This window comes from Squalius cephalus (assembly GCF_949319135.1).
Source record: "Squalius cephalus genome assembly, chromosome: 2".
Classification (NCBI taxonomy): Eukaryota; Metazoa; Chordata; class Actinopteri; order Cypriniformes; family Leuciscidae; genus Squalius; species Squalius cephalus.
In genome coordinates, this window is record NC_137123.1 from 37,084,377 (window position 1) to 37,111,873 (window position 27,497).

Below are 27,497 nucleotides of genomic sequence, written 5' to 3' on the forward strand. Positions count from 1 at the left end.
AGCCAAAGTAGGAGTAACGTCACAACATTTATAGCTACCAACTGGAATATATTATGTATAAGTTTCTTTTTTCTGTAGAACATAAAAGAAGATATTTAGATTTTTTTTTTTTTCATACAATTGAAGCTCATTTATGTTTTGTCTTGAAGATCCACATAGGAAACAAAGTTTGGATCAGAGAAGAGGCATGGAAGAAGATTAATTTATCTACAAAAGATTCTCTCTATGTTAAAGAGATAGCTGTGGCACTGTGGGGGACAAACACTTTAAAGAGCAGAAGTGTGTCAGGAAAGGAGTGTCCCACGAATAAACATTCTGCAAAGCCTCCCCTGACTCCCTCCAAGCTGCAAGTTTTGAGAGGTAATCTGTTATTTCATTCATTCATTCATTTATTCATTCATATACTTTATGTAGCCGTAGCCAATTTAGTAAAAGGGTTTTACATTAGTTGATTAACTTTCTAAGTTTTACTAGTTGAAAAGTGACAAATTAATAATCTAAATTATTTATCTTTCAAGTCTGCTTCAGTGACTGGCTCAAACAAAAAGAACCCGAAAAAGGAGAGAGAGAAGCGGGAGAAGCAAGTGGGGTATTACATATCCCAAAAAATACAAGATGTCAAAAAAAGAAAAGAAAAATGTAATGTAAAATGTATCTCTATAATTCTGTTATTGTTCTCCTTTAGTTACTATTATAGTTTTTAGCATTTCAATCATTTCAATTAATAATTTTGTACATTACTGTTAGCATATCAATGGGTTGTTTTAAGGGGCTGCAATATCAAATAAAAGGAATTTGTTTGAATGGTTGCCTGTGCTCCTGAAGATTATTTTAAGTATACTTGGAATTGTTTACATTATTTGTCACAACACCCAGTGGCAGGAAAAATAGAGAAGACATAGAGTCAGCCAGCCTGACCAGCTAAGACCAGCCTGACCAGCTAAAACCAGCTAAGCCCAACAATGACCAGCTAAGACCAGCCTGACCAGCTAAGACCAGCTAAAACCAGCTAAGCCCAACAATGACCAGCTAAGACCAGCTAAAACCAGCTAAGACCAGCCTGACCAGCTAAGACCAGCCTGACCAGCTAAGACCAGCCTGACCAGCTAAGCCCAACAATGATCAGCTAAGACCAGCTAAAACCAGCTGAGCCCAACAATGACCAGCTAAGACCAGCCTGACCAGCTAAAACCAGCCTGACCAGCTAAGCCCAACAATGACCAGCTAAGACCAGCCTGACCAGCTAAGCCCAACAATGACCAGCTAAGACCAGCCAGGCTGACCAGCTAAAACCAGCAAAGCCCAACAATGACCAGCTAAGACCAGCCTGACCAGCTAAAAAAGTGTTCAAAACCCCTCTAAAACCAGCCTGATAAACCAGCTATGACCAGGCTGGGAGACCAGCCAAAACCAGCCTGACCAGCTTAGGCTGGTTTAAGCTGGATTTTTCAGCAGGGTGATCTGTCACGGCACATTAAAGAGCAACAAAACGGTATTTATTGTTTAAATTTCTTTTAAAAAATGACCAAATTTGAAAGCTGAGACTTTGTTTAATATGTTTAATATCAAACGTAACCGAAAAGTAACCTGGTCTGTCCTGTCTGTCAGCGTGTTGTCAGTCTCCTCTCTGCTCCGCGATGTATTTTTCACTGCGTGAGAACATGGTGTGGCGTGAGAACGGCGTAGCTTGTCGGACATAGCGACAGTAACTAAGGGGGGCGGGTCTTTGCGAACGGTCAATTTGGCCCATATCTGTTCAGCCATGCCACATCTAGGCCATATGTGCCAGATAATACCCACATGTGGCCCAAACGTAATTGGACCATTCCACCGAATGGGTGACATTTGCTTGTTGTAACTCTTCAAAATTAAACTTAATTTTTAATTTTTTTTCAACACTGAATCTAATACTCAAATATGTATCTATTCAAAATGTGTATTGGTCAATCTCAGGCAACTTTATTAAATTTTTTACAAGGTTTCTAAGCAGAAGATGGACGCATGTTTTCTCAGTCCTGTTAACGAAATTCATGTGCCATTTAAAAAGCATGTTTAAAAGCATGTCAATTAATTCCTTTGTTTTCCCCACAAGAAAGTGTTTATTTTAAAGAAATTGTTGATTATATGTTCAAATAACTGATATTTGTGACAAAAAAAATCACTATATATTAAGGCAAGGTGTATTTTAGTAAAAAACACAAAGCCATTTTTTCATTTTAAAGACCGAAGCCTTAAGTTTATATATTTTTTTATAATTTAATTTATTAAACAATTGTATAAATGATGGACCAAACAAAACTGATAAAAACAGTGGTTTAACTTTATTTTTTTAGAAAATGAATAAATTAATGTAACAGGAATGAACACTTGGTAACAGGAATGAACTATTTCATAACAGGAATGAGGAACAGGAAACAGGAATGAGTGTCCATATGTGTGTGCACGAGAGAGTGTACATGACTGTGTGTGCATAAGATTTCTATGTTGAAGTGATGTACTATATGTTAGTAGTACTTCACAGCAAAGGAGGTGGAAAGAGAAATAAGGAGAGAGAGAGAAGAAGAGAGAGGGAGGGAGAAAGAGGGAAGGCAAGACAAAAAAGGGAGAAAAGAGGGTTGCGGGTGTGTTTGGCTCCTTCCATTGCAATATGCCATAGTTGGCACCTGCATAGTATGGGTTTTCTTCGTCTTCTACAAAATATAAGGAAGACAAAGACAAAACGTTCGTGTCACTTTGTGGTGGACTGGCTTCCTGGAAGTACGGTGTTCACATCGTAAAACTAATGCTAATGTCTACAATACAAGTAATTGAAACCTTAAAACTCATAATTCAGGTGAATAGTATTATATCAACTAATATTTACAGTATTAAATCAACAAAACAGAGGACTCTACTCACTCCTGTTACTTTAACTCACTCCTGTTATTTTTCATATAAGTAACAGGACTGAAAGTAACAGGATTGAGTTTTTAAGCAAAAAGTTATCAAATACATGACATATGGCCACATAGCATACATGCTAATAGCATGAGGACACTGAGCAAATTGTAGTAACTTAACAAAAGTTAATATTTTTAAAATAAACAAATAAATTCTAAGAAATCATTTAGGTAACAGGACAGTATGTTGAGATTGACCTTCTCATTCATAGTTACAATTTCATCAAATATACAGAAATTAAAATGAGAGGACTTACTTATGGTCTTCCTATTGCCTTTAGAAGATCAAGATGATGCAACTTCCTGTTGAAAATGTGTCTTGTGGAATATTCCAAGTTTTTCAGAGGGGGGAATGTGTTAGGGTAACAGGACTGAGTGAAAACCCGGGGACATGGCTAAAATGTGTATTTTATCTAAAATATTAGATAAAATATTTTTTTCTCATAAAAACAAACAAACATTTTAAATAGATTGGATATAAAGTCACACAACAATCCCCAAAACTTAAGATTTCTGAAGGATTTTAATCATTATATTTCATGGCAAAGTTTAGAGACAGAGAGTGGGGACATGCAGAAAATGCTATTTTTTGTGTTCTATGTAGTTTTTATTAATGTTTTTAATTATAAATTTTAAAATTTGTAGTTAGCTTAATATGCAGGACATTTTGCTTAATAATAAAATGTATTTTAGATTTTTCATGCAATTTTATACATATGATGTTCTGGGGACATAAATGTCACCCATTCGGTGGAATGGCTCAATTTTTGCTATCTGGTGCTGCGTTCCAGTCCACTTTTAGACACCCACTTGCGAACTTCCCCTCGGGGGAATCCCTGCCGCCATTTTGAAGTGCGTTCCACTTCGTGAAGTGGACGAGGGAAGTGCGTTCCACTTCGTGAAGTGGACGAGGGAAGTTTAGATGCACTGTAAACCCTAATAAGTTGAGACTACTCAAATGATTTGAGGAAAGTGATTCCCTCAGTTCAATTGAGTAATGGGGAAATTGACAATTTAATTGAGTTGGCCTAATATGGTCACTTCATTGAAGTAACTCAATCATTTAAGTTATCTGTACTTAATGTTTAACTACAGATAACTAAAATGTTTAAGTACATATAACTTAAAAAGGCAAAGACTTAACTCAAACTTTCCTGTTTATATATCGTTTCCTCGTATTAAATCATTTATAAATCATTAAAACAAGTATTGTTTTTCACATCAACCACTTTATTCGGTATATACAGCATTTACATTAATTTAACAAACATTTCTCATAACAATATGCTCACATTTTTAAGACACACGAACATCAAAATTGAAAGCTTTTCAACAGTAAGCTCACATTTTTAAAAGACACAAACAAAATCATAAGCAAATTTTTTAGTTGCATTTTTTTAAAGACACATGAACAAAATAAGCTCATTTCTAACACATTTAACACAAACATCAAATAAGCAATTTTTTAGGTCACATTTTTAAAAGACACATGAACAAAATCATAAGCTCATTTTTAACAGTTGCATTTTTAAAAGACACATGAACAACAAAATAAGCTAATTTCTAACACAAACATCAAAATCATAAGCTAATTTTTAAGTGACATTGTTAAAAGACAAACAAAATAAGCTCATTTCTAACAGTCACATTTTTAAGGCATCAAAACATCACAAACATCATCACACAAACATCAAAATCGTAAGCTTTTTAAAAAAAAACAAAAAAAACACATGAACAACAAAACAGCAAGTTCATATATTTATAACACATTGCAAGAAACTGACGCATCTACCAAAAATAAGTACTGCCAGTGTTTTGTAAGGGAGGTCTGTAGTCGTTCCACAAAATCGTGCAACAAATTTCAGTGTTCTGTTTTCTGTTCTGAAAATTACATCGCCCCCTAGAAAAAGCCGTTGCATTCTGCTGGTAAAAGTCTTACTGGCCGCTGCATCATATTTTATTTTTTGTTGAATGCATGTGCTGATCACGTTTTCTCCATTTTAACCAAACAGATGGTTAGCCAAAGATTGTATTTTAGGCTGCAGGTCTTTCTGCCCCATGGAAAGGAGGATGCGTTGAATAAATTCAAATGTGTACTTTAGAGACTTTGGGTAATTCAGGTGTAAACTATAAATTAGCCCGAACAGAAGGCACATTGCTTCAGGAAGGTCATGCAGATTGTCCATCACCACTTTTCCCTCAATTACTATACCAATGGACAAGGGAGACAAATGCAGAGAGTTGAGGGGCTGAAGAGTCATCCCATCTTCCACTAGTACAATCCCCACTGGCACATCAAGATTAGAGCTGCAATCATCGGACATCTAGTGAAGATGAATAAACATTAAATTTAAATTAATTCACATGCATGTAAGCTCATGTACATTTCAAAAGGTGCAACTTAACCTTAAGGGATAGTTCACCCAAAAATGAAAATTCTGTCATTAACAGGGTGTCTACAGATAAAAACAAGTTAAATTTAAGACTTTTTAATGCCACTTTGAATGAAATTTAAAACCAAACCTTTGATGGAAATACACATTATAATACATGCGTATATGTAATATTTAAGACCAAACCTGTGATGGAAATACACATTATATTACATGCGTATATGTAATATTTAACCTAAGTAATTGAAATAATTTAATATTCATTACTTGTTTATTGAACTAAAATCAATGTAACATTTGCAATCGTGAGAATATTCAGCAAAATAGCTCCTGTCATGTTATGTTACTCAGGGTTTTTCCTGGCTCAAAATGAGGCGGAGGTGGTAAAATCCTAATAATGTATTTTAATAATGAGATAATTAAATTTGTATTTTTTGTAGATCATCATATAGCCTAATGTGTTTCCCACATTATTTTTGTGGGTGGAGCTTGGTACCTCTAGGGGGGTCCGGGGAGGCAAATAAAATTTTGTACATTTTAAAGATAAATTCATTAATCTGGTGCACTTTGAGTCCCCCGAATCCACTGTTACAAATAGATAATCTACCCGCAAACCGCCTATATTCTTTGATGTAGATATCTGCATCTGATCATCACATTACAATTATTCAAATTCTCAGTATTAAGCATGACAATATGGTAACATATCACACTGAAGTAGGCTGATTTAAAATGAACATTTATTTAAAATAAAAGTTATTCTTTTGGCAAAATTACATTTCCTTAATAGCCTAAAAGGAGACTTTACTCCCTTCAAGCTTAAATTGTCAATATTTCATTACATCACTGTTTGAAAACACTAATTTTTTGTACCTTTTATAAAGGGCATTTTCCCCCTAATTTTATTAAATGTATGCTCCATCTTTCATTTCAAATTCTTAAATTTGATCAATATATTCAATTAAAATAATAAGACACTAGGCTGTTACCAATCAAATTAAATAATTTACATTGGAAAATTATAACTGTATTAAATTAGATTTCAAATATTTGTTAATGTACAAATAAGGAATGTTGAAAGAATGATACTTTATGAAACTAAACCGCCAGTAGGAGGCGGCAGGCGACCGTCTTAAAGAGGGGGGGGGGGGGTTGGGGGGGGGGGGAAATGCTCTGAATGAAATAGCAAATTTACAAAAATGAAATGCTCATTTTCACTCAATCTCCTGTTAATCTTGAGTACCTATAGAGTAGTATTGCATCCTTCATATTGTTGTATAATATCAAGAAAATGCAATTACCTGCCTCCTTGTTTATTGTAGATGCCTTTTTGTTACACATATTTAGCCAATGTATTGGATAGAATGCATTGCATTCAATGTTATTATTTATTTTGTTTGTAAAAGATGGCTTATATTGTTTTGGCATAGATGTACAGTAATTGGTTATGTATGTATATGTGACTGTGCCAACCCATGTTGAGAGGAGCAGAAAAGTGTGATTATGTGTGTGCACTAGACTCCTAGAACTGTAAATGAACTCAGCCATCTTAGTTGAGTTTACTGGAGTTCAAGGACATGAAGAAGTGGACTGCTTGCACCTGCCTGGAGAAGGATCTGGGAAACTTTGGAGGAGTGTCAACCAAATGTCTATTGAAAAAAACAGGAGTATAAAAGACTGAAGAACTGATTTGCCCTTCGGGATACTGATACGCCAGTGCCCCCGACGCCTAGATGCCCAGAGCTGAGGACAAGAAACCCCAAGCAGAAGAGAAGAAGCCCAGAGCTTACTACACCTTTGATTCAAGACGTGATTATTGTATTTTATACTTAAACGATGAAGTTTTATTTGCCTTTATATTTTTGTTTATTATAAAAGAAAAATAACCAATTAAAATAAATTTAATTGATTACAAAATCTGCCTACCGAGACTTAGATTTATGATGCTGGAAGACTTTTAATGCGAACATACCACAGGGGAGTCTTCTGACCAAATTGTAAGTACTTTTTGAATGCTTACGGTTTAGGTCAGATTTGACTTTCTTTACCTTACCTGAGAATAATAAATAAATAGGTAAAAGGTGTTAAGATTAAAGTACACACCGTAAAACATGGCGCCCAACGTTTTAGGGGCATTGATCCATCGACCCCTGGCCATGGTCGATCGAGCAATGCTTGCCCATTCGCTTCCGCACTCGTACGCTTGAGTATAGGAGTACGAACTTTGAATGCTAGTAAATTACCAACTAAAAGGCAACATGTAAGACCCCAAAAATGTTAATAACCTAGAAAAGATTATTTAAAGGAACAACCCAGAAAGGTTTAAAATAAAAGACGTCTAAGAGAAACTTCTGGAAAAGATAGTATTTAGAAATACAGACCCAGAAAGGGAGAATATTACTGTTATAATAAAGCCCAGAAAGGGCAAAGATTAATATAAAAATAAAATTCCGTGAGAGTGGAAAATATAAAAATAAAATTCCGTGAGAGTGGAAAAATGAATGCTATAATGCATACCCAGAAAGGGCAAAGATTAATGTAATAATAATAAAACCCAGAAGGGTTAAAACAAAAGTCGACTAAGAGAAATTTAGCCAGAAAGTAATAATCTAGAAAAGATTATTTAAAGGAAAATCCCAGAAAGGGTTGAACAGAGATAATTTATACACAGCCCAGAAAGGGTTGAACGCGCGTAGAACAAATAACTTTATGAGCGAGAGCCGTAAAGATTGAGAAAGCCGTAAGAAAGGAGAGACAGAAAGTCTCAGACGACTAGCCTCAGAGAGTAAGAGGCAGAGACTGGCTAAAAGATAAGACCTGTTAGTGGAGGACGTGTAACGGGAGGATAACACTGACTGTCTGACAACTTGTGAGGGTGGGTTAATGTCTACCAGGTGTACATGTGTATTTGCAAGTCTGTGGTTGCAGGTGTGTCCAATGTTACTGATGAGCCAGTGGTACAACGCGATTGGTAGATCCACTGAATATAAGAACCAGCATGCAGTCCTTTGGGTGCGTTCCTTGACCGTGAGAGAGACCGTAACGAGACAAGCTTGACTGCCTTTGTGCCGATGTGTTGGATATTCGACTCCACGCAGTGACAACGAAACGCGATTGACTCCTGACAGCGAGAGGCCCACGAGAATAATCAACGCGCGCTATTTTTTCATACTAAGGGAAGTGGTAATTCTGATCGTTTACGAAAGAGTGGGCACTGACGTGTGTTTATTTGGGACTGATTGCCCTTCCATTGTCTCTCAGCTCGGCTCTACAGTTCCGGTTTCTCCCGTTGGTCACCGAATCCTGGGAATCGTGTGAGCTGGGATTTTCGTGTGTGGGTCGCTGTCATCACCTCACCTTTAGCGCCTCCTTCCCTTTGCACTACGAGCGCCAAGTGGGCGGGGTCGTGAGTGACTAGACTGTTAACTGTGTTCGATGAAACTCCGCTCCATGCATAATATAATTGTGATGTTTTGCTTATGTAAACTTCTCTCGGTCTAGGAGTATATTGGCTGCTCGTCTGGGTTTTATTTTTAATTGGTTATATGTGAATTGGTTTTAGGGCTTTTGTACTGATCAAACCAATTTAGTTGTACCATTATTCCTTAATGTGTGGGGTTATTTTGAAGTGTTACACCGGTTTTTAAACTTGCTATTTGCCCTTGCTGTGTAAATCTCACGTGTGACTGTGTGCTGTTACATATGACTTTATTGGCGTGATTTGTGTGTTAGCCCTTCTCATTCGCTGTCTAACCAGGGCGCCAGATTGACATTATTCCGAGCCCTTGAATTGTAGCAGTTACATCTAATGTTTTTGCTCTCTTGATTATGCATACAAGTGTTTAGTTTTTTTTTATTTTAATTGTTGTATAAATAAATTTTGTATTTTTATAAGACTTTTTGGTGTAAGTCCGTTACTTGTGTATGACAGGGGTAAAACCTCCTGCGTGTGTCTGAACCAAGGGCGCCGTAAAGGGGTGGAAGGTTAGGACGATTCTAAGGGCCCAGGCTGATTTAGGGCCCAGAAGAGCAGACCCCCTTTTTCTTTTCTTATTTCTTTTCTCTTTTTTATACATACATTAAATGTGCTAGGGCCCCTCATGCACTAAATGTGTATTTTGTCCGTTTTGACCATAGATTTAATATTTAAAAAACAAATAATGTATTTACTGTTTCAGTCACACCCCTCCCCTTTACAATGGTTCATTCCACCTGCGCTGTCCGAGCTACGATCGCTAGTGTAACGTCTCTTGCTTATTGCACTTGCTATGATGCAGCGCAGACAGTGACACACGCAGGCGTGTCACGTCAAAAGTTAGGGCATCAAAAAAGGAAAGGAAAGAGAAGACAGAGAACGCCGAAGTCGACAGTATGTCACACAGTTTTTCAAAAAGAAAGGTAGCTTGCCCTATTCCTGTATTCCAAAACTTTCAGAGTTACTTATTTTTGTTGCTACATGACCTGCTTTTATCTAGCTAGCTTAGTAAAATAATTACTGAATTATGATTTACATCCAACAATAATAACATCTCTGGGTTATCATGTCTCTACACCATGTAAAAATAGCTCTACACAGATTCAACGGCTCCCCCCCCGTGCGAAATTCGCGTCCGATATTTTAGCACGTTAAAAAATAAATACAACCTCGTTATGTCAATCACACTTGCACACTGCCTCCGAAACTTTCGTCCGTCAAAAAAAAAAAAAAAAAAAAAAAAAAATCGGATCGGGTTCGATTTTCTGCGTTTTTCGCATCCTTAACAAGGGTTTGAATGGTGTTTTTTTACAGTCTATGGTTTTGACAGTTTAGAACCAAAGAATGACGGATACGAAAAGACGCATGCGAAAATTTCGGATTCAGTGTGCACGGACCTTCAGCCGAACAAGGTGAGCCTGAGCGCGAAACTTCACGAAGATTGAAGCCTCTCAACACGTCTTATCTACTGTGTTCGCCACATGATGATAACTTTACAAAACAAAAATTAATCTATACGCTTCAAAAATCACAAAATCAGTTTGCCGTGTGTGTCGTGTGTTCTGTGAAGTGACAGTGCTGCTGCTACGATCGATTATGTCAAACTTGACGTTCTTAATATGAATAAAATGCCCCAGAAAAAAATAATATAAAAAACTGAATAAAACATGTGTCTGTAGTAACCATTGGCTATAAGGAGTTTACAAAATAGATATTTTAATATTTTATATTATGAAAACTAAATAGGCCAATAGAAATAATATGGTTATTAGGCCTACGTGTGTATACAATTTTTTTTTTTTTGTAGGCTTTGTACTCATCTTTAGACATTTTAACTACGCAATGTCCAAAGTATCTTTTTTAAAGTATACAGGGCATGTTTATTGGGTTAAATTTTATCTGTAAAAAATGTAGGGGGCCCAGAAATTTTGGTTTCCATAGGGCCCAGAATTTCTGGCGGCACCCCTGGTCTGAACTATCACGTTACATTTTTGGCGTAAGTCGGCAGGGCCCTTGACATACACAAGTAATATGAGTCACGACGAGCAGCCCCAGGTAAATGCGTTAATGCCATGGTTTATGGGAGGGCCATGGGTCCCAAAATTTGGTGGAGGGGAGCCCTCTAAATTTCAAGAATGGAGAAACCAAATTGAGGCTTTTATTCGGGCTCAGGGGCTGAATGAGGTACAGCAGGTTGATTTTGTGCTGAGTGCATTGGAGGGGAATGCTAAAAGAGAAATCCTGCTATTGGCTGAAGGAGAACGAAATACTGATGTAAAAATTCTAGATGCCCTAGCTTCATTGTATGGTGGTCAGCAGCCTGTTGCTCAACTACGTATTCAGTTCTTTACTTGTAAACAGCAACCAGGGGAGGGGGTAGGAGCATTTACCCTTCGTCTACGTGAGCTGCATCATAGGTGGCGGGCCAGAGAACCCCTGACTGCTGGAACAGATGATGAATTGCTGCGAACTCAATGCGTTATGGGTTTGAGACATGGACTGATAAAGCAGGAATTGTCAAGACAGCTCCGCCGGACCCCAACATCCACTTTTGCTGATGCCTGTAGAGAAGCGAAGGCGCTAGAACAAGAGCTGGCCCCAGAGGAAGAGGTTCAGGTTTGTCCAACCTTTTTGACTCCTCCATCAAGGTCAGCAGCGACACCAACTGGAGTGAAGGACCAAGGGAAAAATGCTTTGGACTGGCAACGAATGAAGGATTCATTGCGAACCGAATTACAACAGGAATTAAAGGAGCAGCTAACACTTTTGGGGAAATCCTTGGTAGAAGAACTGAAGGGGCATCTGGGCCAAGCCTCAGCAACACAATCCCCAGCAACTGAGGCACCGTTCCAGCCACATTGGCGTCCTCACTCCGACCGTGACCCCCGTCGCCAACGCTTGGGGTCAGCCCCCCCCGACCAACAGCGCTATCAGTGGGATGCTCAAGGCCGCGCCATCTGTCATGATTGTGGAGAAGGGGGACATATACAGCGTTTTTGTCCAAGGAGACGTCCAGCTCAGTCGGGTTTTTCGATACCCCCGGTCACAGCAGGGCCAGTGAACCGGGAGGGGCCCTTAGCCACGTCCCTACAAAGGCCCTCTATGGTGGGTAGGTGCCCAGAGGTTGAAGTGTTGGTCCAAGGGCGACGGATCCCATGCATAATAGACACTGGCTCTCAAGTTACACTCTTTAGCCAAGCCTTGTTCCAGCGTCATTTTAGCGACGAATGTATGCAAGATCCCAGTCAAATATCTTGGTTGGCTTTGAGAGCTGCTAATGGACTTCAAATTCCTTATGTGGGCTATGCAGTACTGAATTTTGACATTGGGGGTGTGGAAGTGCATGAGAAGGGGGTGGTTATCGTACGAGATGACTGCATAAACACAGAATATGGACTTTTAGGTATGACTGTGGTGGCAGACTGTTGGGCGGGCATTTTCCAGGGTAGACACCCTGGTATTGCAGCTTTTAAATCTGTGTTTTCCCCTTCTGCAGAGAAAGCCTGGGATGCAGCCTTCGCCGCCTGCCAAAGAGTAAACAGCTCCATGCCTGAGGTAGAGCTCCAAGGTGTGGCTAAACTCCAGCGACAACCACCTGTAGTGTTACCCCCGGGAAGTGAGATGATCGTCTGGGCCCACGTCCCACAAGCTACCAACCAGCCTAATTGTGCGGTCTTAGTTGAAGATTTGGATCACCATGGGCAGGAGTGGTGTGTTGCTAGATCATTGAGCTGGGTGCAAGGTGGGAAGGTTCCCCTCCGTGTCTGCAACCCAAATCCATTCCCCCTAGAGCCCCCTTGCTTCGGTGACCCAGATAGACCCAAGATACATAAAGGGACGTTCCAGACTCGTGCTACGAAACATCGAACCCCAGTTGGTTGAAGTTGATGTTATGCACGTAGAACAGACGCAGACTGAAGATCACCCAGCCCTTGCGTTGTGCGGTGAGGACCTGACTAGGGGCCAGCAAGCCCAGCTGGCAGCCCTACTGCGGAAGTGGTCCCACGTGTTTGCGGCCCATGAAGACGACTTTGGGAAGACTGCGGTTGTCACACACCAGATCCCCACAGGCACAGCTCCACCGATTCGAGAAAGATACCGACCGGTTCCTCCTAACCTTTACCCCGACTTGAGGGCGCTACTACAAGGTATGTTAGAGAATGGCATTGTAAAAGAGAGTTCAAGTCCATGGGCTGCCCCGGTTGTTCTGGCAAAGAAAAAGGATGGGACATGGAGGTTCTGCGTAGATTATCGGAGGCTTAACGCAGTGACTCATAAAGACTCTTTCCCATTGCCACGTATAGAAGAGTCTCTTACCAGCCTCACCAGGGCCCAGTGGTATTCAACTCTGGATCTGGCAAGCGGGTACTGGCAGGTGGAAGTGTCACCTGCAGACCAAGAAAAGACTGCCTTTACCACTCCCTTCGGTCTATACCAGTTCGAACGCATGCCTTTTGGCCTCTGTAATGCTCCAGCCACGTTTCAGAGGCTAATGCAACGCTGCCTGGGTGCTCAGGTTTATGATTCTCTTCTCATTTACCTTGATGACATCATTGTATATTCGCCCAACTTTAACACCCATTTACAGCATCTTGAGCAGGTTTTTCGTTGCCTCCAGGAGCATGGCCTAAAGCTACAACCTCGTAAATGCCATCTGTTCCAGAAAAAGGTGACCTATCTGGGACATGTAGTCAGCGGCCAGGGGGTAGCAACAGACCCAGAGAAAACTGCAGTCGTCCGCGACTGGGCTACACCAACAACAGTGAAACAGGTGCGTTCATTTTTGGGGTTCGCAGGATATTACCGGAGATTTATCCCTGCTTTCTCAAAGGTAGCGGCCCCCCTCAACCAGCTCCTGCAGGGAAATGCCCATCGCCCCTCTTCAACCATCCAATGGACCCCCGAGTGCCAGGTCGCTTTTGAGTCACTTAAACAGGCCCTCCTCAGTGCCCCAATACTGGCCTATGCTGATTTTCAACTTCCATTTAGACTATACACAGATGCAAGTCTGAATGGCCTTGGAGCTGTCCTTGCCCAAGTCCAAGAAGGCAGGGAGAGGGTTATAGCCTATGCCAGCCGTAGCCTCCATCCCCCAGAGCGCAGTGACCAAAACTATAGCTCCTTCAAGTTAGAGCTGCTGGCCTTGAAGTGGGCCATCACTGATAAATTTAAAGACTATTTGTGGGGAGCTCAAGTTACGGTATACACTGACAACAACCCTTTAGTCCATCTGGAGACTGCAAAATTGGGGGCGACGGAGCAGAGATGGGTGGCCCAGCTAGCCAATTATTCCTACGAAATCCGCTACCGACCAGGAACTGCTAATAGGAATGCCGATGTGCTTTCTCGAATACCAGGAGAGACAGCAGCCATCGTGGTACATGCAGCACAGAGCACCACATCCCCGCAGTCACCCGAGAGGGTAGGACGATGGGAGCGCCAGCAGAAGATGGACCCTGACCTGCAGCAGCTACACATCTGGAAGACACAAGGTGAGCCCCCAATAATTAATTGCCTTTCTGTTTTGTCTCTACAGCTCCGTTGCTTGCTGAGGGAGTGGGACCGGCTGGAATTCCATAATGGGGCCCTTGTTAGACTTGTCACTGAGCCAGACACTGGAGCTCCAGTGCGACAAATCATTGTGCCAATGGCTCAAGCCCGACAAGTGTGGGAAGAATATCACAAAGCTGCAGGTCATGCAGGTGGTGACAAAATGGTCTCGCTACTGCGAAGGAGATTCTACTGGGTGGGGATGAGCACAAATGCTAGAACGTGGGCGGCCGAATGTCTTAATTGTGTGGTGGGCAAACGGGGAGGATCACAAAAAGCACCCTTGTGCCCCATTTCTGCCAGTTACCCCTTTGAAGTTGTGGCAATAGACTATCTGTCCCTTGGGAGGCCTTCTGACACTTTTCAATATATCCTTGTGATTACAGATTTGTTCTCCCGCTACGCATTGGCAGTGCCCACCAGAGATCAATCTGCTCCCACTACTGCCAAGGCTTTATGGACAGCACTCATTCTCCCATTTGGCTGCCCAGAGCGTATTCTTAGCGACCAAGGGGGAGCTTTTGAGTCAGACCTGATGTACCAGCTTTGTGCTGTGTATGGTTGTAAGAAAAGTCGCACTACGCCATACCACCCACAGGGAAATGGAGTTTGTGAACGGTTCAACCGTACTCTCCTTTCCCTCCTGAGCACCATGGATGCAGACTTGCACGCTAAATGGCCCAGTCAGTTGCCGGCCCTTTTGCAAGCCTACAACAACACCACTCACTCAAGCACTGGGATGACTCCTCATTATGTGCTTTTTGGCCGCCATGCCAGACTGCCCGTGGATGTGCTCCATGAAGTCACACCGCCACAGTATCGGGATGATGTGGAAGGTTGGGTTAGGAACCACCATCGAACTCTCCTTCAAGCTTATGCCACTGTACGCAACAGTGTTGAACGTCGTCAGCAGTGGAACCAAACTAGCTACGACAGGCATGCTAGAACCCTGCCACTTTTACCGGGGGAAAGGGTACTGTTAAGGAACTTCCGCCGTAGAGCCAAAGGAAAACTAGCTCCACAATGGCTCCCTACACCCTTTGTAGTTGTGGCCCAGCCACGCAGGGATCAACCCGTCTTTAGCATTCGGCCCGAGACGAAAGAGGGTCCCATTCGAACAATTCACCGCAATAACTTGCGGCCTTGTCCTGGGGACCAACAAGCGACCAGCCGCAATGAAGAGGGTTGTTCTAGTGGAAGTCAGTGCCCCAACCGACGCAGCCTCGGACAATACCACTGGCCCTTTACTCCGCTAGCTCCACTCCCTCTTGCCCCCCAACACCAAACTGACCCTCCAGGACAACACCCCTGGCCCTTCACTCCTCTAGCTTCACTCCCTCTTGCCCCCCAACACCAGACTGACCCTCCAAGTCTTCGCTGTGAACCAGTGGACTTGGCTGCTAGTACTTCCCTTCCTTATGCATCAGCCACACAAACTCATGAAGCCCCTGAGCTTGACCCTGTAGTATTACCTCCTGTAGTTATGAGTCACGACCCAGCCCTAGAGTTTGTTGCAGTCATCGACGATCAGGACTCTCGTCGATATCCCCTGCGTGCTACCCGTGGCAAAACACCTGCGCGCTACATACTCTAACTGTCTGGACACTCCATGGCATTGGCCGCTTGACTCTTATGGACTATGTTCGGGGCGACCATTATTAAAGGCTGGGGGAAAATGTAACGGGAGGATAACACTGACTGTCTGACAACTTGTGAGGGTGGGTTAATGTCTACCAGGTGTACATGTGTATTTGCAAGTCTGTGGTTGCAGGTGTGTCCAATGTTACTGATGAGCCAGTGGTACAACGCGATTGGTAGATCCACTGAATATAAGAACCAGCATGCAGTCCTTTGGGTGCGTTCCTTGACCGTGAGAGAGACCGTAACGAGACAAGCTTGACTGCCTTTGTGCCGATGTGTTGGATATTCGACTCCACGCAGTGACAACGAAACGCGATTGACTCCTGACAGCGAGAGGCCCACGAGAATAATCAACGCGCGCTATTTTTTCATACTAAGGGAAGTGGTAATTCTGATCGTTTACGAAAGAGTGGGCACTGACGTGTGTTTATTTGGGACTGATTGCCCTTCCATTGTCTCTCAGCTCGGCTCTACAGTTCCGGTTTCTCCCGTTGGTCACCGAATCCTGGGAATCGTGTGAGCTGGGATTTTCGTGTGTGGGTCGCTGTCATCACCTCACCTTTAGCGCCTCCTTCCCTTTGCACTACGAGCGCCAAGTGGGCGGGGTCGTGAGTGACTAGACTGTTAACTGTGTTCGATGAAACTCCGCTCCATGCATAATATAATTGTGATGTTTTGCTTATGTAAACTTCTCTCGGTCTAGGAGTATATTGGCTGCTCGTCTGGGTTTTATTTTTAATTGGTTATATGTGAATTGGTTTTAGGGCTTTTGTACTGATCAAACCAATTTAGTTGTACCATTATTCCTTAATGTGTGGGGTTATTTTGAAGTGTTACACCGTTTTTTAAACTTGCTATTTGCCCTTGCTGTGTAAATCTCACGTGTGACTGTGTGCTGTTACATATGACTTTATTGGCGTGATTTGTGTGTTAGCCCTTCTCATTCGCTGTCTAACCAGGGCGCCAGATTGACATTATTCCGAGCCCTTGAATTGTAGCAGTTACATCTAATGTTTTTGCTCTCTTGATTATGCATACAAGTGTTTAGTTTTTTTTTTATTTTAATTGTTGTATAAATAAATTTTGTATTTTTATAAGACTTTTTGGTGTAAGTCCGTTACTTGTGTATGACAGGGGTAAAACCTCCTGCGTGTGTCTGAACTATCACGTTACAGACGCTTCGCTTATGACAGGACAAGCAGTAAAATCCAGCAATGTAGATATCTAACATGAGGAGATTCTCATGTATTAAAATGAAAAATAGCCTTCCAGGCAGACACAAAGGTTCTATAAAATGGAACGAGGCTTCTCTATAGAGATAGACCAAAATGGTTAAAACTTAAAGACTGAGGTAGGTCTAACATGAAGTGGAAAAATGTGTACATGTAATAACATTACAGAATAAGACTTCTAGACAAGGAATAATGGTTAATAATGATTAATGACTGTTAACAAACAGCTAAGAAAGGTTTTTCTTAGTATTATGAATGATAGAGTGCTAAAAAGAATTTAAACCACCAGACTTGGATAGACAGGCTATATATCAAATTGATATTAATATCTTTAAACAAACAGAAGAAATGTACCTAACATTGTCAGAAGACAGTTTTATGAAGTGGAAATATGCAGGCTAAAAGTAGGACTTATAATCTGTAACAATATGTGTTGAGAAAAATGGGATGTTATCTGGCATATTAAAATACAAATGAAAAGTGTAATGAAAGTATAATTATTGGTCCTGGAACAGCCAGGATGATTTTATTGTAAAATAGGTGTACCGGTTAAAGAGACAGAGTCTGTGAGCACAGCTGTCTCGAAAAGCCAACAGTGGTGCGAGCCAGATCGTCTCCCACACTGTATTACAGAGAAGAGCTCGTACTTCAGAACGCTAGAGGCTGACAGACCTGTAAAACGATAATTATGAAAACTTAAGGGAGGCACTGACAACCAAATAGTCAGGTAAACTTTATTTTATTATAAAGTTAAATAATAGTTTATGATGGAGTGAAAATGGTAATTGAAGGAATATAATTGCAAATAACAGACAATGAAGGAAATGGGAGATAAACTATTAACAATAAACTTGTTAACAATGCAAAGAGTAACAACTTTAGAAACGGGAAAAGATGTCCCGTAAGGACTCTCTCGGCTGTCCACGCCTCCGTATGAGAGTTTTACAACAGAGTTAGGGTGAGTTTGAGGGTTCAGAGAACTCCAATACCTCTGATACACAACACAGAAAGTGAAAGCAGGAAATCAAATAATGTTATGTTAAATGTAGCTAGTATATACTTTTAAAGGGGGGGTGAAATGCTCATTTTCACTCAATCTCCTGTTAATCTTGAGTACCTATAGAGTAATATTGCATCCTTCATATCTCCAAAAAGTCTTTTGTTTTATTATATTAATCAAAGAAAGATAGGGTGTACCGAGTCTTTCCGGAAAAAACCGAGCGGCTGGGGGCGGGCCGTGTGGGCGAAGCTTAGCTGTGCTAACGCACCGAGCTAGTGACAACACACAGAGACATTATTTGTTCAACAGCTACTCACCGTCCGGTTCCAACGCACGACCGCGAACCTTTATCATTGCGACTGCTCGATCCTTAAGCATTAGACGATCTGGGCTTTGTTTATAAAACAATCATCGTCGAAATGCAGGGAACAAACAGCTACACAACTCCGTTTATGCTCAGGAAAACAAACTCCATCCACGGGTTCCTTAACGCTGGGTTCTTTGGGAATCTGTGCAGGGTTGTCTTGCCCTGGCAACCAAAAACACACTTCTTTGGTGACATTGACTTCCCAAAAGCCGGGCAGGGCGCTTTGATGGCGAACTGCTTTCACTCTCTTGCTCTGGTCTAAGAGTGCGCGCGCGGCCGCGATCTTACCGGAGAAGTGCCCTTAGGACCCATATAAGGAAATTCCGCTCTATCTTACGTAAGACAGAGCCATACTCGAAAAAAACTTTCCGAAACTTGTGACAAACCGGAAGGAGTATTTTTGGAACAAAAATACTCCTTCAAACGTACAACTTAGTTTTTGAAACTTTGTCCATGTTTAGCATGGGAATCCAACTCTTTACCAGTGTAAAAAACTCAGTATGCATGAAATAGCATTTCACCCCCCCTTTAATATTGAATGATTAGTCAGAGGTTAATGTAGTAAATACAGAGGACTAAATACAAATATTCTGATAGAAAGAAATGAAGTAGGATGCTATTAAGAGGAAAACAATAAGAATAATTAAAAATTATTGTGATGTATTAAAAAAAATAAAATTGTGCCTATAGAAACTTTATTTACAGAGATATAAAGTCAGCCAGTCTAACATGGGAACCCATTTACTGAGGGTTTAAGTAGAAAAGTGACTAAAACTTTAGAACAAGTAATAGTGTCATTAAAAACAAAAATTAGTTTCTGAAGCGAGACTTAAGTACCATAAGAAGTTAGTAAGACCTTCAAAAGACAAGAGAGCGTTAATATTGGTAAAGAGAAGTTTCAGAGTCCGGAAGAAGAGATGGAAAAAGACACTGGGACTTTGACTATGCTAGTCTGACTTTTAACCCAAAATTAAATGAAGAATAGTTTATAAGGAATATTAGACTTTTAAATCATGTCAAGTCGTACTGCAAACATAAGTAAACAGGTAGGAGTTAAAAATTACATAACCATATAGTGCCTATGCTGACAGGAGGCTAAAGCATTAGAAAATGCATATAGGTGAGCCGAGATTTCGCTACAAGATAAACGTGTATCTGTCTTAGTTATAAAGACAAATATAATGACCGTTTACTGAGAGAGATATTCCTAGGTCAAAAAAAAGGAAAAGATAGTAATAATAACTACATAATATGAATAATAAGAAGTGATCAATAAATATGTAGATTACATAAGTGGACAAACAAACAAACATAAATAGAATATTTCATATTTTATAGGCTACTTTAGTCTTGAACAAAAGTTTAAATAATGACTACAGCAGAGAACATGCTAAATACTTCAGTGACTTAGAACAGGGCTTGGTACGCTGATAAAGGTTCAAAAATGAGACTGAACTATAACGGGTTTTCTACAGGAAAACTTTGCTACTTTAAGGTAAGAAAATATAATTTATTTAAAAATATGGAATTAAGGGCTAGCAGCAAGAAATTGTTAATTCATTTCTTAGAATAACAAGATAAGGCAAGGCAAAGCAAAGCAAGTTAATTTATATAGCACATTTCATACACAATGGTAATTCAAAGTGCTTTAGAAGAAAAGAAAATAATCAAAAGAAATACGAATAAATATTACAGTTTAGACAAACATTAAATAAAATAAAATACTGTACAAACAGTCAAACGAACATAAGCAAGAAGGACGAGCTATAATTAGTGAAAAGTTAATTATAACTATACATGAAGTATGGATTTTTATACGGAAATTTTTACAAAAACTTAGATTGTAAACTTCTTAGATTAGGAGTGCTGTTAAAAATGGCAAATTCAAAGAGTATTATTAAAATGCATGTTTAAGTTAGCGACAAGATTCAATGTTTTGAACTGGAGGAAAAAGACTGATAGATGTTTTATTAACATCTGAGAAACTAAGAATAACAGATGGAAAATTGATCTAATAAATGCGGTTAGATAAGAGAGGTCTATACCAATTGAAGAAGTTGTGAAAGAAGGAAAAACGTTTTTTTTTATGTATATATAGGCTATATTTTTTATTTTTTTTTTAAGGAAAAAATACTATTATACTAATGGTAGAAGGTTTTAAAGGAGTTGAAATGCCTATCATTCCAGCTGCTCAAGATAGCTAAGAAAACACCCTGGACAGTGAAATCTAAATTTAATAAGTTGATTGAGGACTCAATAAAGTAAAACTCTTTAAAAGCTGTAGAAGTTGTTAAAATTGCCTAGGAAGTCAAGTTTGAGGATTTAATAAGTATATATACAAAAGATTATTATGTTTAACGAGTTTGAGTTTAAGAGTTTTAGATTTTGGGATTTGAAGTGGTTTATACGCATAAAATACATAGCTTAATGGGTTACATTAAAACATGTTATTGCTAGCAAATGATGAAGCATAATTACATATTAGAAAAAAAAAAAAAAAAAGTGTTGTAGTTTGTGCCGAATGTGTGAATATAAAACCAGCTTTACCCAAGTATTAATAATAATACATTTATTTTACATAGCACCTTTAAAAGTTGCTTTCTCGAAGCGCTTTACAGGCAATCCAAGAGGGAAAACTACACATTTTAAATACAAATACAAACAACTAAAATGGAAAATCAAGCAAATCCTAAAATAAGAAGAGTTTTAAGAAGAGATTTAAGTCACTAAAGTGTTGCTTCAATGCTGTTGTATTGTCAGTAACTTTACCCTAAGTATCTAGTGCAATTATAACTAGACTAATGAGACAAAAACATTAGGACATTTGAATATTGATATTGATACAATATGATATCAATTAATAAAATAAAATAAAAATAAAAACATACCTTGCTTCTGAGAAAAAGTTTAGCAGTGCTGTGCAAAAGATATTCCAAGTTGGAATTTTTGACCAAGGTCAAAAGATATGCTTGATTTGACAAACAACTACAGTTAGAGAGCCTCAAATGTGGAAACATTGCAGTGAGGAAGAAGAAAAATAACAATAAAAGCAAAACATTATAATAAAAGGACGATTGATATCTTATGTTGTAACAACTATTAATAGCCAGATAAAAAGTCATAAAAAAGGAAACAGGTTTCTTAAAAAACGTACAATTGTTTGTAAAACTATGTGCACTGAAGACTGAAGATTTCAGTTTGAAGTCAGACACAGAAGCATGTTAGGGGGAGTCATTTTTCTCCTGGTACAGCCTAGCAGGCAGAGCTCACGGGAGTAGCTCAAGGTCGCTCGACAGGAGTTTTACCAGACACAGCAATACATGGAGAAACAGGGTTTGATTTAAACTGTTTTGTAAAACGGGAAAATAGACTGCCTGAACTACCTAAACTGATTTAGCTCTAAAGCTTTAAAAAATGTTGGGGGGACTTAACCTCTTGTATAGACTAAACCTTTTAGCAGACAATTTTAAAGAAAACACAGTGATATGATATTAATACAGCTGATAAGCTAGCTTGACTTAAAGAAAAGTAATGAAACTGAAACAATGTATAATATATAACAGATATTTGACCAAATTTAACATTAGTGAGAATTAAACTTTTGAAGTTTTGACTGATAACAAGATGTTCCTAAATGGGGACAGACATTATAATATTACTATTGTAAATGTTAAAGATATAATACTATTGTATATGTTAAAGATATGCAACAATTATTATTGAGTTATTTGAAAGTCAAATATGGAGGTTGACTATAGTGAACAAGAAATAAGATATTAAAATAATTAAGTGGGTTACATATTATAGTAGTTCATGGATTTTTAGGAAGTCCTAGCAACTGGCGTTGCATGAGTGCACTCCCAATGCTGGGTCGCACAAGGAAAGGAATTTGTTGTTAACCCCAATGCCAAACAGATATGTGGATGATCCACTGTGGTGACCCCTATAACAGGAGAAGCCGGAAGAAACATAGAGAGAGAAAGTGGATGGATTGTCGGATTTAATGTAGAAAAATTAATTTAGAAAAATTATAATAATAATAAAATAATAATGTACATAACAAAAGTAAATGTATAAATATTACTACAGTGGAAGAGATAGTGACTGCTATAGACTGACCACATAAGGATATTTAGAACAAAGACAAGGTTTGAATATTGATTAACTGAAATTAGTTTTAATATAAAGTATTAAGATATGCAACAGAGTGATCAAAATGCAAGGACAACTGTTAATAGCCTACTAATAAAATTTGCAGGCAAGATGTGACAAATGAACTTAATATTTTTCATTTTACAGCTATTTAACAAACTGAAAATCAACAAGTACTGCATACAAAGTGACTGTAAGAAATGTCTGAATAAGCTTACATGGAGATTAGCCATTTACAGATGTAAAAATAATAAAAGTGAGGATTGGAGTTATTAGAACGTTTCCTCTGATTTAAAAAGAATTTGATCCTTGCTATAAAAAACAAGGTGACAAATTAAATTTAACAATAAAAGTATGATTAAGATAAAGCATAGCTTCTTCAGTTAGAGATAACTAGAGAGGTATTATCAAGACTGAGGCTAATTTCATGATAAATTGACAAAGAAGATTGTCAACAAACAATGAAAGAACCTAGTGTGTTGTTGTCTGCCAGGAATGTAGGATGAGTTATCCTCAAAGTCATAAGGACTGACCCAGTGACTATCGGCGAGCACATGGATGCATAGGCCTGTTTATGTCAGGGTTGCAGTGGACTAAATGCGGTGAATGTCTGAAAGACATTAACCAAAGTAATTTGCTAGTAAATATGGTAGGCAATAGGCCTAGAATTTGGGGCATGGACCTTTGGTGATTTAACCATTTAGGGCAAAATTACGGAACAAAGGTGTACAGCCGGGCTATTCAATTGGCGGCCCCCGGGCCGGGTCCGGCCCCTGAGGGATTTTGTACCGGCCCTTGGAGTGAAGTGTAGTCATAGGCGTGGTCGATATTGTCCTTACCACTTTTGAAACATCTCGCCGCACGAATGTATCAATACAAATAAATAAAAAATCTCCAGTGAACTAGCAGAGCGTTAATTTCGTTCGTTGTTAAATAAGAGGCGATCTAGCGCTGAAATTAGTTGTTTTTTTAAATCAAGTGATCAAAGTGCTCGTTGCCGCTGCGATCAGTGGCGCGGATACTGTGTTCTCTTGTGGCTCGCGCACAGTGACATTCTTCACTCTTCACTCGGACGCGCGCTTCAATCCGCTGTGGAGACTTTCTATTCGTTCCGGTGAAATTACAAAACAAAGTGCACACAAACGTGTCCCTGCCTGATATTCAACCACATAGTCGGTTTTGATGAGAAAAAAAAAAAAAACAACTATTCGAGTGCGGATTAGAACACACTCAACACAGATCCTCTGACACGCATGGTAAAAGTTCTACCACTGGACCATTTAATTACACGCATAACTCAGTCGGATCTATGTATTTATTAAACGACAAATTAAACCCAGTGTACTATTTAAATCGATTGCTGGACATCGTAATGTTATTATACATACATCTGATTTATGATTTAGCATAATGTTAGCAATGTCCCATCCATTTTTTAAAACAAAGTTAGCTACTGAATGTAATTATTACATATGGGAAGTCTCATACAGAGCATGACTATGGTTAATTGTACATTTTTTCGTGCACTATGAGGCAGTAGGCACGCCTTTAAGCCATGGTGGCAAAACAGGTAGCTGTAACTTACATGGACCAATCAAAATCGCCCATTCACGGCGCGCTGTAGTGCCGCGCTCTAAACGCTCTTATTTTCTTTCAAGCCAAGCACAAAGTTTGTCAAACAAAAAAAAATGTGTGTTGACTCAGAGAACAGGCAGTTCAACAATGAATGGACAGAGAAATACGCGTTTATTACCGTTGATGTGAATCCTGTGTGCTTAATCTGCAACGAGTGCCTCGCCGTGTGTAAGGAGTATAATTTGAGAAGGCATTTCAAAACAACACATGCTAACTTTGATGCTACTTTCCCACCGGGCTCTGCTGCTCGAAGGCAAAAGGTAACAGGGCTTATAACTTGTTATGAGAACAGACGTCGCATTTTGTTTCGGGCCTGTACAGATCAAGAGAGAGCAACTGCGGCATCGTTACGAGTGGCATGGATATTGGGCAAAAAGAAAAAGCCGTTTACAGACTCCGAGACAGTCAAGGAGTGTATGCTGGCATCCATTGAGGAGGTGGTAACAGATGAGAAAACCCGAAAAAACATTACTGATTCGATCAAGCAAATTCCAGTTTCTGACACGTCAAATATGAGGAGAGTCGAGTCCCTTGCATCGGACGTTTTCGAGACGCTTTTGGACAAGCTGAGGAAGGCTAAGGTGATGTCTTTGGCCGTGGATGAGTCGACTGATAACAGTGATGTTGCACAGCTGTGCCTCTATGTGCGATTTTTTGATGGGGAATGTTTTCGTGAGGATCTGCTTGGACTAATTCCCATGGAGGGGCACACTACCGGTGAGATTCTCTTCACCAAAATTGCTTCATTCTTTGAAGAGAACAACTTGGATTTGGCGCGCATCAACATGTTGGTGACGGATGGTGCGCCCTCGATGGCGGGCAGGGATCAGGGGCTCGCCGGAAGGATGGCAGCTGCGGCTCCGCAGGTGAGATCTATGCATTGCCTCATCCACCAAAGCCTCCTGTGTGCCAAGCTCAGTGGTGAGTTAAAAGAGACCATGGACTCTGTCATGGCAATTATAAACTTCATCCGTTGTACCTCCAGTTTACAGCACCGCCTTTTCCGCAAGCTGTTGACTGACATGTCTGCTGAATATAAAGATTTGCTCATTCACAATGACATTAGATGGCTTAGCAAAGGTAACGCTTTGAAACGTTTTTGTGAACTAAAAGGGGAGATTCTGGTGTTTCTCCGGTCTTCAAAAATGAAAAAAGCTGGCAAGTTTCTGTCTCTGGTGGAAAATGATGAGTTTAATGCCGCTGTTTGCTTTTTGAGCGACGTTTTCCAACATTTGAACCAACTCAACATGGAGTTGCAGGGCAGAGATAAAACAGTCGCAGAACTTGTGGAGAAACTTCATGCTTTTCAAAGAAAGCTCTCACTCTTCTCTGCTGATCTTTGTCCTGGCAAGATGCTCCATTTCCCAACATTGAGGAAATCTGGCCTGCAAATTACAGAGGTGATGTCAGGGTTTATTGACTCATTGAAAAACAACTTTTCCACTAGGTTTGAGGATTTTAGCATCTCCAGTGAAGTGATGAGATTTGTGAAGGACCCGTTCTGTGTGAATGTTGAGGCAGACTTTGCATTGAAAGGGAAGGAGCTGGTATCGTCATTGGATGAGGGGTCTTTACAACTGGAAGTCATTGACATTCAGTCGTCAGATGACTTGCGACAGTCATTGCTGCAGGCAGGTTTTGAGAAATTCTGGACCCATGAAGTCAGCCGAGAGAAATTTCCACATTCTAGGAGTCTTGCACTTTTTCTTCTGACAATGTTTGGCTCAACATACACTTGTGAGTCGTCATTCTCACACATGAATGCCATTAAAACTCACAATCGCATATCTCTCACTGACCAGCATCTGCAACACTGCTTGCGCATTGCCCTGACAACATATACACCTGATGTATATGCCATTTCTCTCATTAGATGGCAAATGTTGGCAAACTATTTTGAACAGTATGATGCAATTAACATGTTATTCACACCATATTATGCACTTAATGTTTTTCTTGATGTGGTATTATTGTTGAATGCAGTTTGAAATGTTTTGCCTTGATAAAGTGCCATGCACTGTTATGTTGTTATAATTCCATTCTGTACCATACAATGCACTTTGGTTTTATTTTTGTTGGTGCACTTGGAATTTAAGATGTTTGTTAGTTAAATTAATGAAATTCTAAACAACTGATATGGCTCACCTAAACTGAGTGATTTGAAATACATTTCCTTGATAAAATACCATGCATTGTTATGTTGTTTTAATTCTATTCTGTACCACACTATGCACTTTGGTTTTATTTTTGTTGGTGGAGATACATGTTGCCTGTCACTCGATCTTAAATATATGTGATATGGCTTACCTAGACTGATTGTTAGGTGTCTGATTCATGTTCAAAATGGACAAAAGTGAGTACAGTAGTAGTCCATGTGTGGATTTATGGGGCAGTCTATTTTATTTTACTTAGGAAAAAAGTGTGAGTTGTATCATTTAGCTGCATTTCTGTTTTAGCCAGTGGAGAAGGGGCACAGTTTGATGTTTCTGAAAATTATTTCCCTCTTTACTTTTAACACTGAAATTTATTTCCTCATTGTCAATTGAGGATAATGAGCTGTAAAGTTTTTCAACATTGTATTGCCATTTGAATGTAACAATGCCTATGTGTCTTAGTGCATCACAATGTGCATATGTTGTTCTGCATTTACAAAATAGAATATATTGATTCCTTCAGTATGTTGTTGTAATTTCTTTATTTGTTACCATAATTACTCATATTCTCCGGCCCCTTATTTTGCCTCAGTTTCACGAACTGGCCCCAATTCCAAATTAATTGAATAGCCCTGGTGTACAGAGAAATCAGACTTGGAAACAGCTGGGTATTTCTAGCGTCGTAAAAATGGTCATAATGTATTGAAATAAATACAAATGACGTACAAAGCAAGTGGCTGCTAGTTTTGTCCCAGGAGACTAGGGAGAAAACTAGAGAGCCTAAAATCTTGCTTTGAAGAAGGCAAAATATTCCAACCAAAGTAAGAACTGGTTAATGGAAACAGTTGCTAAAAGCTATTTACAATATAGCGTAAGAATGTATCACAATAAAACATCTCCCAAAAAGGGGGAATGTGATTAAATGCATAATATATTTTTTTTAAAAATGTAAAAATAAAA

General features: G+C 39.6%; 1 long non-coding RNA gene across 1 annotated transcript in view; it reads right to left on the reverse strand.

Annotated features, from left to right (window-relative positions):
- Positions 1-4,839: 4,839 nt before the first annotated feature.
- The window catches only part of LOC307150434, a 35,083-nt gene continuing 12,425 nt past the window's right edge, over positions 4,840-27,497 (reverse strand). Inside the window, exon 4 of the long non-coding RNA XR_013819720.1 lies at positions 4,840-5,263. This is a non-coding gene — a long non-coding RNA (uncharacterized lncRNA). The remainder of the gene's footprint in view (positions 5,264-27,497) is intronic.